The sequence below is a fragment of the Macrotis lagotis genome, chromosome 8, assembly GCF_037893015.1.
Source record: "Macrotis lagotis isolate mMagLag1 chromosome 8, bilby.v1.9.chrom.fasta, whole genome shotgun sequence".
NCBI lineage: Eukaryota > Metazoa > Chordata > Mammalia > Peramelemorphia > Peramelidae > Macrotis > Macrotis lagotis.
The window spans coordinates 178783525-178794327 of NC_133665.1; the positions used below are offsets into that span (position 1 = coordinate 178783525).

Below are 10803 nucleotides of genomic sequence, written 5' to 3' on the forward strand. Positions count from 1 at the left end.
TGGGTTAGAAGTCAGGAAGTCCCAGGTTCAAATTTTGACTCAGATATTTGCATTTTGAGCAACCCTAATAATCAAAGCTGTAGTTCAATTTCAACATATATAAAAAGGGGGAATTGGATTCAATGGTCTCTTAAGGACATTTTGGCTTTAAATTTATGATAACAGTGCCTAGGACAAAATAAGGATTCGATAAATGTTGAGTGATTGTTAGGAAGTCTTCTAAATCCTCAGAAGCTTAGGCTCCTTCCTATAGAGAACTGATTAAAGCAGGTAGGCAGCTAGATTATATGGGAGATAGACTGCTGACTTTGAAATCAGGAAAATCCAAGTTCACATACTACCTCAAATAGTGACTAGCTGTTTGTCTTTGGAAAAGTCCCTTTACTTCTCTGTGTCTTTATAGATGAGTGTCTTGATCTATAAAGTGGGAGCATTGGACTTGTTCATCTCCACAGTTCCCTTGAGCTCTAAATCCAAGATGCTATGAAAGGTGAGAATTTTCTAGTGAAGGAAGGGAGGTCCTTCCACCAAGAAGCCATGTAGTTTAGAAAGCTAGGTGCTGGAGAAGCATTCAAAGCAAATAGGAATCCAATGATTCTGCCAAACACTGGGACCCTCCCTGAATATTAATGGGAGATTCCTATCTGTAAGAATAAAAGAGTTCATTTTCAATTCTTATTTGCAAAGAGACATTAAGAATAAAAATGCTGCTTTATCAATGAGGGGTGATAAAAGTTGGAAATATGCAGTGGAACCAAGGAAATGGATTTTTTATTTTCATTTTTTTAAATTGAATCATGACCTTTTTTTAATCAGGCTAATATCTCAGTGAATATCCAACCTGGAGCTTGGTCCTGAGCCTTAAGTGCCATAGACTTTGGAGTATAAGAGAAAGCAGGGATGTGGTTTTGTTTTAATTTGAATACAAAGGAGGTGAGAACCCTTCTCTCTTTATTTTTCAGTATTGGATTTCATGTTGCAGTACTTCTGGAAATGGCTGAATTAACTGATTTTTCTTTATTTTCAATCTCCCCCAGGCTCTGCCAGGCCCTGCCAGACTCTGTCAGGCTGGAGAGTCCTAGAGGACAATCTGAGATGACTTGAAGGTGCCGACTGAAATGAACTCTACTTCTAAATATGGAGAGGCTCATCATCCCCATTTGGCTTATGACAAGGTAATGAGCCCTTTGGTCTGGAAAAGAATGAAATGAAGAAGCATTTCTTCTAAATGATCCTTGCTCACTCTGTTTGAGGTCCTTCTTTGGTCTGGAGAGAATGAACTTTTGCTACTTAATAGCTCAAGTAAATCACTCCCCCTTGCAATGTCTTAGTTTCCTCTATCTGTAAAATAAGGAGTTTGGACTAAGTGGATTGTAAGGTCCTTTTAAACCTCTGAAGAAATGACCCTTTGACTGTAAATACCAGCCAATGGTAAGCAGAACAAAGTTGAAGAAGGAAGACAGAGAGGAAAGAAATAATATTAACAGGCATGATTTAATCTCTTTGGGCAACTCCCAGATAAGGAAACTACCTCTCCCCCCAATGTAGGCCTATACTTTCTCCATAATTCATGGTCTTAAAGAGTTACCTAGAGTACAAAGAAGTTAAGTGACCTGCCCAGGGTCATACAGCCAGAATGTGCAAGAGTTAGGACTCAAATCCAAGTCTTCTTGGTCATCTCTCTATTATGTCACAAGGATTTAAGTTTAGAGAAATTGAATTGAATAAAACAAATGAATTAAGTGCTGATAGTAAAGAAAAGCACAATCTATTTCTGATTCAAAGTTGGGTATCTTCAGTTATGAGATAATTGCAAGAATATGTCAGAAGACCTGCATTCACACCCTCCTCATGATATAGTCAACCAGCAGATGAATTAAACCAGGCTGAGGGTAACTGAGGGGTTTTTAACTCATTGATGGATTGGGAGTAGGGAGTATCTACTCCAAGCATTGAAGACTTCCCCAGGAATGGGCACATGAAAACAATTTGTTCCAATGGCCATGAAGGTGCTGCGGAGCATTTAGAGCTTGGTCAGCATCAAAACATGCCAAGATCATCCACTGTATCCTACCTAGCCCATCACCAGTTGTCTTGACTTCTTGGTTTTTGTCCTGCTACTAGTCTTCAATGACCCTGAAAGAGAGAGTGAGGTAGCCAACATTGGACAACTCTGTCTTTTTAAAATTAAATTCATTAGAAAGTCAAGACATCACCTATGAAGTCATGCTTCCTCTTTGAAGATGAAGACCAAATAATATTTTATTTTTGGCTCTGCCCTAAGCTCTTGAGTTACAAAGAAAGGACAAAAACCTGATTATTTTCAAATATGAAAATAACTAGGTGAACATATGACCCTGGGCAATCTCTAGGACCATAGTTGCAGAAATGTCACAAATTCAAGGATTACTCTCCCAACACCCACTGACTCCTGGCGGCTGCGACCTATTAATCCAATTGCTTCATTTTATAAATGGAGGAAACTGAGTCATTAATAGGGGGAGAGATTTACCCAAGAAATTAACTACCAATTCCAATACACTATTTTGAATCTCATATTTAGAGTATGTTGTATTAAATCAGTATTTGTGCATTAAGCAATAAAGTCCTGAGGACTCCTTAGAGCCTCCTGACCAGCACCCTTCTGTCATCATCATTCAGACCACAGATAGACATTGTACAGACTGAGGATCATTCAAAAGAAATTTGCTTTATTTCTGGGCCAAATGATTCATTGCATTGTCCCCAGTCAAGTGCTGATGAGCCTTTGTGTACCTCAGCCAGCAGCCTAGGCACATCACTACGATTACCTTCCAGGACTCTACACTCTGGCAGAGATTGGGCTCCACTGGCATGATTCTCCTATTTCTAAGATATGGGCAAGGATACCGCTTAATTCTAGTCCTCAGTTTCCTCATTTTTCAAAATCTTCATGGGGCCTTCTAGCTCCAAGATTCTAGGATTATGTAATTTGAAAGGCAAATAACTTTGAAAGGACTGTCTTACTAAAAGTAACTGGAAGGAATTAGGAAAAAGTAAAATTGAGGTCAATTATTAGAAATAGAAATCACGATCTATCAGTCTGCAAAATTATATCCCAAAGGAAGCAATGAAAAGCCCCCGGCTTAAGAAACTTAACAACAGATTTGGGCCCATTCCCATCCATGCATTGTCAGAATCCTAACAAGAGATTTGAATGGCTAGGTAAGAAAGGAAGGAGGAAGAGATAACCAAACGATTCTCCCCTTTTCCTGACTATTCATCATTTTATAATGCGGTTTTAAAATCCCAGAAATCTAACATTCTTTATGTCCTCATAAAGGATAAAAAGAAACACAATGATGGAAAAGTGGGTTTGCAAAGCATTCACTCCAGGCGATAAAAGAGCAAAGAATGCTCTTCTTCCCAGCCGTGAGCAGCTTGAATGCATCAAGGCAGTTTGCTTTTTCCGAAAGAACAGTCAGGATGTTCAGTTAATGAAACCCAGGACTACATAATATGTCAACAGAGTGATAAGCCCGAGTGACAAAGTCATCAAATACAGGGAGAACATTTTGGGGAGCAAAGTGGTAACAGCTGAAAGCAAGCAGGAGATAAATGGTACAGGATCCAGTGGGCCCTGGAGACCCAAGTGAGAAAAAAAAAGAACAGGACAAAGTATGCTCTCATATCCTCTCCAAGTCCAGGAGAAGGAGAGAAATTATCTTGACAGTGATGCAAAAGCACTGAGGCAGGAACATAAAACTTGAGTTTGAAGGTATGGAAATGGTCTGGGCCACAACGGTAAAATACAGAGAAAGCTAATTAGTCGGAACAGGGTGGGAGCCGAGGATTCCCAGAAGATGATTTTTCCTACTCTTCCACTCCTTCTTTCAAAATTCAGCTGGAAAACTGTCTGATTACCCCAAGGGAGCCCACATGTGGTGGAGGAGGATGACTTGAGTGGATTCCAAGACAGGGATAGGGAAGAAAATACAGAGTGAATATCCAAAAAAGAGGCTGGAGCCTAGACAGTTGTTAAAAAAAAAAAAAAGTCAGAGGACTGAAGGCCCCTGACTGTAAGAAAACATGTTCATATTATTACAAGCCTCTGTAAAAATAGAAAGAAGGCAAGAGCTAAGTTATGCCGTAACTGAGGACAGTTTTAATTTAAACAAACATTGAGGTGCTTGAATTTTTAAATAGGGAAGTGACACGTGTACCTCCCTCTGTGTTTGTAGACTGGACCCTTTCTATATCTCTTATGCTTTGTGTTGACTTAGAGAGGTAAACTTGGAGGTATTTCTACTTCTGACATGGTCTGTGCTGCTTTGACTGAAGACCTTTCCCAGAGACAAGGGGAAAGATGTAAGGAAAACTTATCTATGATTTATAAAATGCATTGGGATTTCTGGGTGAATGGAAATAAATGTACAGAACTTTATTTTTATGAGTCAGTAGGGTTTTCTACTAGGCTTTCCAAAAGTAGAGAGAGACCAACAGGAACTCCAACTGATGTGCCTTGTGGTATTCACAGGGGAGTGATGTTTTAAGGGCTACAGATTAAAATTGAGATGTTTTGGTCAGGGACAGTTTGGGGAGAGATGATAGATGAGTCTAGAAAGATGGATGAACCAGACAACAAAAATGCCTTGGTTACAAAAAGAAACCATCCATTTCCAAAAAAAAAAAAAAAAAAAAGCTGAAATGAAAGAGCATAGAAGAATATAAGAAATATATACTTGGACCTTGCTATCTTAGCATCATAAGATTTATAGCCTGTTGGGACCCTAGAGATAACATAGTACAATGTTCTCATTTTAGAAATTAAAAACAAAATGTGGCCCTCTCCTAATATGCCATTCAATAAAGAATGAGAGTTTTTTAGGATCTGAGTCTCTCTCAGACCTCACTCAAGAAGACACTAGAGACTGAAGTGCCCAGTAAAATTTGGTCCACTTTGGTCTTAACTGTAGAAAGGGACACAAAGGGAACATTCTAGCAAGACTGAGATAAATGGGGTATTTTGCTCCATTTGCCTCCACCAAGATGATTAAAGAAGCATGTTCTCATAAATGACAGTGGAGTTGTGGAGAACTGTCCCCTCTGTTATATACACATGCAAGTCATTCTATATTGTGGGTTTGTAAGAGAATTACAGTATCTTAGAGTAGGAAGGGACCTTGGACAGTAACTACTTAAACCCACAGCTCAACAATAAGAATTAACATTAATATAGTTTTCTGGTTAGCAAAGCCCTTAACTTAGCTTATATGAGATAATGTTACATATTTTTTATGAGAAAATATCTTATACTCGTTTTTTAGGGAAATATGATTTTCAAAGCATTAAGAGAATATTTATAAATAGGATATAAAAAATATAAAAGACGAGACAGTGTCATAGGCTTCATATATTGCAATAGCAAATATTTCTAGCCATCACTATAATATTTCTCATACAAATACAACTTGAATTCAAGATAAAAAGGTTATGTGGGTTATATAACATTTGGAATAATTTAGTCAATTCTGTAGTATCTGGCAGTGACAATAGCAACTGATTTCTTAAACCATATAAAGAAAGAGTGCAATTAATTTCATAACTTACAGTGTCTGAATACAGAATTTTAGCAAACTAATTAACATTCCAGTTATTTTTTACATTCTTATGTAGTCATTACCACTGATCCCAATATTCATTGTATTTGTGTGAAACAATAGGCCTGGTGGCCCAGATCTGCTTCCTTCCACATATCTGCTATTATAATATGGCTCATTTATCCTTAATTTTTATTTTGAAAAACAGGCTAATTTTGAAGGAATTTAAGGAAACATAACATCATTTCACTGGAGCAAAAGTTATTTTTGAATATACAGACTCTTTTGTATTTCATATCCTTACATTAGATTATGGTTAGCAAAGTCCTTTATATTTTATTTTATGAGATACATATTTTCATATGTGAATATCTTATATGCAATCTTATTGATATCATCTCCTTGTAGTAGAATGTGAGCTCCTTAAAGGGAAAGATATGCCTTCCCTCAAGTAGGTGGCATAGTGGCATCCAACACAGATCCAATCACAAATCCCAGGGACACCCTCCCCTCACTCTGACTAGTGCACAATTTCAGAAAGAAAAACTGAGCTATGGATGTATGTGTACCATTAAGGATACCCTAATCTGGGACAGCTAAGTGGTGCAGTGTATAGAGCACAGGCCCTGGAGTCAGGAGTACCTGAGTTCGAATCCGGCCTCAGACACTTGATAATGACCTAGCTGTGTGGCCTTGGGCAAGCCACTTAATCCCATTGCCTTGCAAAAACCAAAAAACAACAACAAAAAAAGGATACCCTAATCCTAAAATGCTGGTATTGACTCTAATCCTAAATCCTGCTTTCAGGACTCCGAATTTTCCAGTTTGACTGGAAAGGAAGAAAAAACTTAAAAGGGGGAAAAGAAGGATTTGCAAGATCCATGGTGTTGAGGAAAGACTGATATCACAAAATAATAATATATATAGTAGTCCATTGTATCTTAATATTCAGATTCTACTTAATACCCATGACTGCATCTGTCATCTCAAGATTTTTCCCATTTATTATTTTTTATAAAATTTATTATGGATTTTTTTTTACTTTTACAAGGCAGTGGGGGTTAAGTGACTTGCTTAGGACCACACTAGGTAATTTTTAAGTGTCTGAGGTTGGATTCAAACTCAGGTCCTCCTTATTCCAGGACTGGCACTCCATCCACTGCACCACCCAACTACCCCTATTGATTTATTTTTAGCATTCTTTTAAAAAAAATTGCATGGCAAGTTCTCTCACCCTCCCCTTATCCATTGAAAAGACAATATATCAACAATACATGTGAACTTTCAAGCCATATTCCAAAAAAAGTAATAAAAATAAAGTGAGAAAATTATACTTCAATTTTCACTCGGAGTTTATTCTCTCTCTCCCCCCCTCCCCCTCTCCCTCTCTCTCCCTCTCTCCCCCTCTCTCCCTCTCCCTCTCCCTCTCACTCTCACTCTCTCACTCTCGGTGGGGGGGGGGGGTCATAGCATTTGTTTTTATCATGAGTTCTTTGAAATTGTCCTGTATCATTGTCTTGATTAGAGAATCCAAGTCCTTCACAAATGATCATCATTACATCACTGTTGTTAGCATGTACAATGATTACCTAGTTCTCACTTGACTTTGTATCAGTTCATATCATTTCACAGTTGTATGGCCTTTTGCTCATAGTTCCAAATTGATCTCTAGGAAGGTTGGATCAGTCCAGAACTGTATGAGCAGTATATTATATTCCTTTCACCTCTCTAGCATGTTATTTCTGTTAGGTGTGAAGTAAGTAGTTCATCAGAATTTTTCATGTGAATGCAGGTAACTGACTCCTTCTTAATAAGCAATGTAGAAACAATCCAGGTGATTTGATGACATAATTACAGAATTCTAGGAAATCAACTTAAAAACTACTGGAAAGAATTAACAGTTTCAGAAAAGTTGCAGGATATAATATAAACTCAAATAATATTCAAAATTTCTATGTATTACCAACAAAGTCTAGTAGCAAGAGAAAGAAATAAAAATTCCATTTAATATAACTCTAGACAATATAAAATACCTGGGAGTCTACCTGCCAAGACAAATCCAGGAATTAAATAAAAACACTTAAAAGATCCTTTTCAGTTGAATAAAGTCAGATCTAAACAATTGAAGAAATATTAATTTACTCATGGGCAGAATGAGCCAATATGATAAAAAGATAATTTTACCTAAATTAAGTGATTTATTCAGTGCCATAACAATCAAACTACTAAAAAATTTTATAGAGCAAGAAAAAAATAACAAATTTCATCTGGAAGAACAAAAGGTCAAGAATTTCAAGGGAATTAATGAAAAATATGAAGGAAGGTGGACTGGCAGGTCTCAAGCTATATTACAAAGTGGTAATCATCAAAACCATCTGGTGCTGGTTAAGAAATAGAGGGGTATCGGTGGAAAAGACTAGATGCAGAACACATTAGTAAATGATCATAGTAATCTAGTATTTGATAAATGCAAAGAGCTTTGGGAAAGTAATTCACTATTTGACCAAAAATGCTGGTAAAATTGGACAGCGATTTGGCAGAAACTAGTTAAAGACCAACAAATACAGTTTTATACCAAGATAAGATCAAAATAGATACATGGTTTAGAAATAAGAATTGATATAGTAATCAAATTAAGGGAGCAAGGATAGTTTACCTTTCAGATCTATAAAGAATTTATGATCAAACAATAGAGAGTATTATGAAATATATATGTATATATTTGTGTGTATACATAATTTTCATTGCATTAAATTAAAAATTCTTTATACAAACAAAACCAACATAACCAAGATTAGAAGAAAAGCAGGAAATTGGGCATGGGGGATAAGATTACTACAGATTTCCTTGATAAAGTCTCATTTCTCAAATATATAGAGAAATGAGTGAAATTTGCAAGAATATTAACCATTCCCCAATTGGCAAATAGTCAAAGAATATTAACATTCAGCTTTCAAAAGAAAGTCACATGAAACAAAATGCTCTAAATCACTGTTAGAGAAATTCTAATTAAAACAGCTCTGTCATATAACTCAAAACTATCAAATTGGCTGATAAAACAGAAAAAGAAAACAAACATTGAACGAAATGTACAAAAATTAGGTCACTAATGTAATCTTGGTGGAGTTCTGAAATGATCCAAGTATTTGAATAACAATTCAGAACTATGCTTAAAAGGCTTGTAAAACTGTGCCTTACCTTTGATCCAACTATGTCACCACAAGATCTGTATCCCTAAGAGATCAAAGAAAATGTGGGTCATATAATATAAATACACATATATAATATGTGTGGTATCTATCTCCATCTGTCTTGTTACATATATATCAGCTATTTTTGTGGTGAAAAAGAATTGGAATTTGAAAGGATGCCCATCATTTAAAGAATAGATAAGCAAGTTGTGGCATATGAGTGTGATGGAAAACTATTGGGCTGTAATGACAAAAATGATGATCATTTTAAATCATAAAGATTTACATTTACAAGTAAATACAATATTGTCCAATGATCAGCTGTGAATGACTTTGCTATTCTTAGTACTACAATGATACCGGGTAATTCTTAAGAACTTGGAATGAAAAACAATATTCACCACCAGGGAAAGAATTGAAGGGATCTAAATACAGATTGAAGCATACTTTTTTTTAACTTTATTTTTCTTGGAGTTTGTCTGTTTTCTTTTTTAAAATATATTTTGCATGACTGCACATGTATAATCTATATTAAAGGTATTGCCTTCTCAAAAAGGGGAGAGGAAAAAGGGAGAAAATCTGGAACACAAAATTATTTTTAAAATGTTCAAAATTGTTTATAAATGTAATTGAGAAATAATAAAATAAAAACACTTTAAAAATAAATGACATCTTTATTAGACTTGCTGTAAAAAATTTGATATTACTTCACTGTCTGTGATACTTTTTTTTAACAAAATGTAGTTTCCCTGATTATATCTATAATTAGGTCTATTTTTACTTTTGCTTTGATCATGATTCCTATTCTTACTTTTTTTTTACTTCTGCTGAAGCATATTAGATTCTATTTCAGCCACTTATTTTATTTTTGAGGAAAAAATAGCTTATTAACACCCCAAGGCATGAGTTGAAATGGGTCCTATTCCTAATTCCAACCATTAGTTGATTTTATAGACAGGAATAAAACAATTTCGTGTATGGTTAAGACAATCCTGATTGGTTTCAATGGGGAGGCAGGATTAGTGTCACCTCAGCTCTATCTAGTGTCACCTCTATCTAGAGATAGAAACAGGACTATGGAGATGAGAGAATCCCTCAGGTGGTAAGAGTAGCCTTCAGAAGATAGGAATAGTTGATAGGAGGTAGGTAGGATAAGTCCTAAGTGAACCCTGCCCTCTCTGGTAAGATGGATGAGTACAATACCCAAAGACTGAATAACGTTAAACAAAGGGGTCACTCATGTTGATTCTTTCACACACACACACACACACACACACACACACACACACATGCACCCCTCTAGTGCTAATCATATATGTGGAATATAGGGATGTTCATTGAGAACTGGTACCTCTGGTGTGATGGCTTGCAGAGATGTTGTTTTGAGGGCTGTTTATCCACTTTTGGTGTCTACCTGCCCCTCAACTCTCACCTGTGGATCCAAGAAGCTGTGGCCTGTGCAGTGACCACATTCTGATAAACAGGTCAGTAGATGGGCTAAACCAGGTTGAGGGAAACCTATAGGCTTCAAACCCATTCATGAGTTAGAGGGTATCTACCCCAAGCATGTGAAGACTTCTTTCCAGGTGGAATGAGCAGATAAGAACACTTGTTCAATGGCCTTGAAGGGGACTGAAGCAGTTGTTCAACAGTGCTCCGAGCTTGCTCAGACAGCTAATTTGCAAAGATTATCCACTGTACATGGGTCATCATCAGTCATCTCAACTTTTGTTCTGCTACTGGACTTAGGTGACTTTAGAAGAGAGAGTGAGGCTGACAGCAGTACTGTCTCATTTAAAACCAATTCACACAGGAGTCAAGACATCACCCCATGATGTCATTGATTCTCTTTGAAAACTAAGGATAAAACAACTCATGGTGCAGCATCACAATAGGGCCTATCCTCTATCCTCAACTGCATCATCCTATAATCTCTGCTGCTCGTGTCAAATCAATTTGAGTAAGTATTGATGTCTAATAGTTAAGGGGCTTAGTCTTACAACAGAAACAAGGGTACTGTGGCCAAGAGTATT

At 36.6% G+C, this 10803-nt stretch overlaps 1 long non-coding RNA gene across 2 annotated transcripts in view; it reads right to left on the reverse strand.

Annotated features, from left to right (window-relative positions):
- Positions 1–10536, reverse strand: part of LOC141495030 (uncharacterized) — a 76717-nt gene extending 66181 nt beyond the window's left edge. For both annotated transcript variants that reach the window (XR_012470640.1, XR_012470641.1), the window contains exons 1-2: positions 10122–10536; positions 8778–8813 (exon numbers count right to left, since the gene is read on the reverse strand). This is a non-coding gene — a long non-coding RNA (uncharacterized LOC141495030). The remainder of the gene's footprint in view (positions 1–8777; positions 8814–10121) is intronic.
- Positions 10537–10803: the final 267 nt, after the last annotated feature.